General features: G+C 32.9%; 1 long non-coding RNA gene across 2 annotated transcripts; it reads left to right on the top strand.

The window, feature by feature from the left end:
• Positions 1–62: 62 nt before the first annotated feature.
• Positions 63–6,113, top strand: LOC102746378 (uncharacterized). 2 transcript variants are annotated; one of them, XR_014141616.1, is made up of 4 exons: positions 63–1,886; positions 2,185–2,368; positions 4,699–4,875; positions 6,035–6,113. It is a non-coding gene; the product is annotated as an uncharacterized LOC102746378 (long non-coding RNA). The 2 variants fall into 2 exon arrangements; XR_014141615.1 differs by having other exon boundaries at positions 63–2,368.
• The last annotated feature ends 555 nt before the right edge of the window (positions 6,114–6,668 follow it).

The raw sequence follows: 6,668 nt of genomic DNA, 5'->3' as shown, positions 1-6,668 counted from the left end.
CTGATATGTCATTTGCAAGTATCTTCTCCCATTCTGTTGGTTGTCTTTTGGTTTTGTTGACTGTTTCCTTTGCTGTGCAAAAACTTTTTATCTTGATGAAGTCCCAATAGTTCATTTTTGCCCTTGCTTGCCATGCCTTTGGCAATGTTATTTAGGTATATCATCCATTGTATATTACTTTTTGAGTTTGGTGTAAAATAGGGGTTGATTTAAAAAATATATATATAGATGCCAGCTGTTCTAGCAATATGTGTGGAAAAGACTTTGAAATGAAAATCAGTTAACTATGTAAATACTGATCTATTTCTAGACTTTGTATCAGCCAATGTATCCATTTATCTATCCTATTCCTGCCACATTGCTTTGGTAACTACGGCTTTATAATGAGTCTTGAAGTCTGATTTGTATTCTCCAATTATGTTCTTGCTATTCAAAATTATTTTACTTATTCTGGTATTTCATTTCCAGAAAAATTTCAAGGAAAGCTTATGAATTTCTATAAGATATCTGCTTATATAATGAAATGGGTGGTTAATAATGGAAATAACAATATATAACAGAAATAACAGAAAATACTTTACATAAAATGACAATGATAGCAGTACACATTGAAATCTATGGGACACAGCAAAGGCACAGATATCTATAACTTTAAACCATTCATTATAAACAAGGAACAAAATAAAAGCAATAGGAATTACCATCTAGAATTTAGAAAAGAACATGCACCCAAAGAACTTGGAAGTAATGAACAATTAAAGCATAAATTGTTATAATGAGAAGCTAAAAAAAAGCATAAATATCTGGTTTACAGAATAATAATTCAGCTTTTAGGGAAATCTGGTAAATGCATCAGCCTCTGGCAAGACTTATCAAGAGGAAGTACAAGTTTAGATTATTAGGACAAAAAATGGTTAAACATCAGACATAGAAGAGAATACATTGAAAAAATATGACAAGATACTTAAATATAAGAAAAAATTTTAAGACTGTATTTATTTATTTAAGAGAGAGAGGGAGAGAGCACAAGTGGGAGGAGGGGCAGAGAGAGAGGGAGAGGCAGACTCCCTGCTGAGCAGGGAACCCAACATGGGGATCGATCCCAAGACCCTGGGATCCTGACCTGAGCCGAAGGCAGATGCTTAACAGACTAAGCCACCCAGGCACTCCAAGAAAAAATATTTTTGATGAACTATACAATACTCATATCAACTTAGAAAATTTGACGTTAGTAGCATGGAGGAAGTTTACTCAGTCAAATATTTCCCTGAATTGAATGTAAAATGTGGACAAGTGAAATAATTTTGACAACTTCACAGTGTATACTCACAGAAAACTTTTAATGAAATAAATATATGGTGTGACAGGAGAAAGCAACATCAAGAAATCATGGAGAGGTCCAAAAGCTTCCAGGTATAGTCATCCAGAGACTTTTCTCAGTTGACCAGGACATGCTTTGCCTTCAAATTATTAACTGCCCAGATATATCCAAGCTGTCTCAGTTTTATGGGAGTTCAGACAGTTGACAGAGAGGTCTTTTATATCCCACTGGTCATTTAACTAAAGGCAGGCTGTTTAAACATTAAACTGTTCATCAGTCTATATATCTTTAAACAGCGTGGGCAAGCTAGTAAATGGTACCTCCAGGGGAGTTTTGGATTTTAAGCAACATACTATAAATCACTAGTGAACATATTTCATTCTTATCTTGGCCAAGAATTTGTATCAAATCAACTGATGGTTCACTAAATATAATTCTTCCTGTGGCTAATCACCTTCCTTTGGTAGGATATCCTGTGGAGGTTTTAATCCAATCCCAACACATTTGATTGTGGACATCTTTAAAAAGATCTTGATATCAGTCTTTATGGAGTACCTGATACTGAGTGAGTAATTCAGCTAGAACATCCTAATGGTTAGAAATAATTAAAAGAGGTTTTATATAAACTATGCAAGATTGATCACAGAAAGAATGAAAGGAAGAAAGTACAAAGAAAACCATGAGAATAAGCCAAATGTGAAGCACCATGGTCCAAGCTGAAGAGTATAACATATTTAAACCTAGAACATGCCATTATTATGTGATCATTTATGATACATCATTTTGAATTTTCTGCTTAATTATCCTTTTGATATTTTTAACCTATGATTTTTAATCAAGAAATCTAATTTTAATATTTTTAGAGCTACAAACGCAGTCATGCCCACCTCCACCTCAGATTCCCAATGCTCAAGATATGACAACTACAGTGAATTACCAGGAAGGAGAAAAAATATCTGTTCTCTGTTAAGAAAATTATGTAATTCAGGATGCAGAAGAATTTGTGTGTAAAGATGGAAGATGGCAGTCAATACCACGCTGTTGTTGGTTAGTAGTGCATAACTTGCTTTATGATGTTCTTTCAAATGAGGTTAACACTCCCCTGTGCTTTCTGTAAATGAACAAGAGGAAGCCTTTCTCTATATTCCACTTTATCTTGAAACAGTAAATTACAATCTAGGTATACAAATCAATCAGCATTCTTTCACTGCTTCTATGAAATGAACACAGACAAAAACTTTGGGTTACTATGTAGACATGAGATAAAATTTCCTTTTATGCCTATTTTACTCCTTATGATGAGCAAGACAAGAATGAAGGGACATATTGAAACTCAGAGAATAGCAGGATAGATATTATGGAGACATATATCCTTGCAAGTTGCAAATATTTCAGTTTTAAATGGTTTAATTTATTCACATTGTCCTTATTTTAAAATCCCAAGTAGTATTTGATTGTATTTTTCAATGTAAGCATTGTATTGGTGCTTGACTCTTTGATCTCTGTTCTTCACATAGAAAACATTCCATGTTCTCAACCATCTCATATAGAACATGGAATCATATCTAGTTCTTCAGAAGAAAGGAAAGACACATTTAAACCCAGGCTTTATGCACATGGCACTAAATTAAGTTATATTTGTGAAGATGGTTTCAGGATATCTGAAGAAGATGGGATAATGTGCTACATGGGAAAATGGAGTTCTCCACCTCAGTGTGTAGGTGACGACAGGATGCAAACTAAAATTCTATTTTCAATATAATTTATTGAAAATAATCAGTTGTCATCAAAGTCATGATACAGAATCCTTTAGGTTTCTAAATATATGAAATCACTTATATCTAAATGTTTAAAATCATTTATATTTGCTAAACCCAATTTTTGTATAGTCAAAAAAATCTTATTTTTGTTCATTTCACTGTTCATTATCGAGTCACTTTTAATTATGGCATTTAAAAAATTAAAACTAGATCCATAGTAACACTAAACCTACCTATTTATATAAATTTAGCTATTCACATTCTATTTATTTGAGTTGTAGTGCCTGCTTTGCCAGGAGGTTTTTAAAAAATTTTATTTTTCCTACAATGTCCCTTCTGATTAGTTACAGTATATGGTACTTTTCTTAAAATGATTAAAAATTCTCGATGCTTTTCTTTTTATTATTCCTTATTGGTTTGAGAAGAATTGAAAGTCTCTTTGATAAATATGTTCACAATTTTAGTTTCAAGTTTTTGCCCAGGTTGGCAGCTGGACACACACCAGAATACTGGTTTTAGGAAGCATCTGTGCACCTTCTCTGTGATATGATCATAGCTCCTATGTAATCATTTCTTTTTAAATAAAACTACAAAATATGACAACTAGTACATAAAATTAAATTTCAGAGTTTGTGAAACATGGAGTAATTTTTTTCATTTTTTAAAGGACTTCCTTGTTAACCACCATATTTGATGACACATGGTATTCTACCTCACATATTAGATAGTTACCAATATGGAGTAAGAAGTCACAACTGTGCCGAAGGTTTTGGGATTAATGGACCTGCATTTATAAAATATTTAGAAGGAAAATGGTCCCATCCACCAGAATGCATAAGTAGAGTGCCTTTAATTTTACCCTTAATTCAGAGCATAAATGGTACAACTATGAAACTAAATAATACTAGACTTTAACAAGGTATCTCTGGAAAGTTCTGTATTCTGGTAGAGAATTAATAACCCTAATAATAAAAGGTTACAATAAGACCCAAATTATTTCACTTTCCTGTCATCTTGTGTACACTTAGGACAACTTCTGTTACACATTCTCAGACTTCTATTTTCTTTTCCTATATCACAGCTCCTCAATCACATCATTGTTCAATGTACTGTTAGTCTGTCAGTTATCTCCTTATATGTATATAATTTTCTAAGATATTTGACATAATTAAAGGTAGCAGATTTTGACAGAAGCAAAAATGAGAAATACATGCATAATGCAGGTGGCCTATATGGGCAAAAAAGAATTCAAATGTAAGTAGTATGGTCTCAAGCATTACATGTATTCGTATTTCTCTAGGCTTTTTATATCACCATTCCCCTGTTATACTTTAGATAAACATAGAACCACTCACTAAACTCTACTTCTGAAACCAGTATTACACTATATGTTAACTAACTAGAATTTAAAGAAAAACTTAAAAGAAAAAAAGGAAAACAAAAAGAACCATTCAATGTAATTAAGTCAAGCCTTCTAACTTATTTTTTTCAAGTTATAAGAAAAATTTTGTACAGTATTCATTGATTTGATACGTACCTATTGTTCTAGATTATAGTTATTGGCCATTATGTGTTTTTAAAGATTTACTGAACAAGTACCTATTCTTTTTCTTTCAGAAATGTATTGTTCTAGTTTACCTGACTTTGGTGATGCCATGCTCATAGGCCCGAAGAAGGACTCATATAGATCAGGAGAAAAAGTGACTTATAAGTGTCCAGAATATTACCAGTTGGATGGATCCAATATTGTACAGTGTATTAAGAGCCAATGGATAGGAAGGCTGATATGCAGAGGTACTTTAATGAAATCTATTTATTAAAGTGTCTTAGGAATATAATGTAGAATTGCCTCTAGCATCATTAAAAAATCGACATAGATTATTTTTTAAAGGCCAGAACAAAGGTTTATGCCTTAACGTAAAGGGATGAAATTGTGTACCTATTGGGTAATCTTATAGCCCAATGGTTCTCAAAGTGTGGTCTCTGGAATAGCAGCATCAGCCTCTTTTGGGAAATTGATAGAAATGCAAATGCAAATTCTCAGGTTCACTCAGACCTATTGAGTCAAAAACATGGGCATGCAACCCTGTAAATGTCTTAATAATTCCCAAGGGATTCAATGTACAATCCAGTTTAGGAGCCATAGCTATAGCTTATTACACTTTATATCCACCTGAATTTGAGTGATGAATTACACATTACTCACTGCAGCATCCTTAAGCATTTGCCAAAAAAAAAAAAAAATCATTAAAGAGTGTTTTTATAAATTATATATTTGTTTTTCTGTTATTTTCCTTATCTCCTGTTTGGATCCTCAGTTAATCATCTTCATCCTTTAACTATGGGTATTCTTCAAAGTGTGTTAATTCTTGATTTATTCTCTAAGGAAGTGCCTACTGTGTTTATTTTTTTAAGGGCCTAAAATTACTTTCATAAATAGGATGATTGCAAGCCCAATTCTGATGTCAAATAATATTTTTATTATGATTTCTTGTGGTTTATAAATCGATTTTGAGTTTATATGATTTGTAATATTGATTTTATTAAACTCAAAGGGAAATGTCCAGAAAAACTATTTTCATAGAAGCTTAAATCTTATAAAAATATTGCTTTATCTCCTTTTCTGCAGTCTTATATATAAATTTCTTTCTTTCTTTCTTTTTTTTTTAAAGATTATTTATTTATTTGACAGAAAGAGGGAGAGAACAAGCAGGGGGAGGGGCAGAGGGAGAGGCAGCCTCCTGCCTTTGGCTCCCTGGGATCATGACCTGAGCCAAAGGCAGATACCCAACGACTGAGCCACCTTACATATAAATTTCTTAAAATTAGCAGTCTTCCATGAAAGATTAAATACTAATTTTAAGTCCCCCTTGAAATATATTTGGAATCTCATTTGTTGATTTATTACTCAAAATGATCATTACATTAGAGATGCTACTCTTTTCTTTCTCAGATGTTTCCTGTGTGAATCTACCCAGAGTGAAAAATGCTATTATATTAAATGAGATGCCTAGGTATCTACCTGGTCAGAGAATATGTTATGTATGAAAAAATTCAATTTTTTTTTTTTTTTGCGGATGGAACTAAGTAATGTAGTGTATTTCTTTCTTTGTTTTTTTTTTAAATTAAATTTAATTTTATTATGTTATGTTAGTCACCATGCAATACATCATTAGTTTTTGATGTAGTGATCCATGATTCATTGTTTTCGTATAACACCCAGTGCTCTGTGCAGTACGTGCCCTCCTTAATACCCACCACTGGGCCAACCCATCCCCCCTCTCCCCTCCAAAACCTTCAGTCTGTTTCTCAGAGTCCATAGTCTCTCATGGTTCATCTCCTCCTCCGATTCCCCCCTTCATTTTCCCCTTCCTTTTCCTAATGTCCTCCATGCTATTCCTTATGTTCCACAAATAAGTGAAACCATATGATAATTGACTTTCTCTGCTTGACTTATTTCACTTAGTATAATCTCCTCCAGTCCCATCCATGTTGATGTGAATGTTGGGTATTCATTCTTTCTGATGGCTGAGTAATATTCTATTGTATGTATGGGCCACATCTTCTTTATCCATTCATCTGTTGAA

The sequence above is a fragment of the Leptonychotes weddellii genome, unplaced genomic scaffold, assembly GCF_054177405.1.
Source record: "Leptonychotes weddellii isolate Sample4059 unplaced genomic scaffold, ASM5417740v2 HiC_scaffold_11488, whole genome shotgun sequence".
Classification (NCBI taxonomy): Eukaryota; Metazoa; Chordata; class Mammalia; order Carnivora; family Phocidae; genus Leptonychotes; species Leptonychotes weddellii.
The sequence above is the reverse complement of the archived record's forward strand: the minus strand, read 5'-3'. Positions and strand labels throughout refer to the sequence as shown.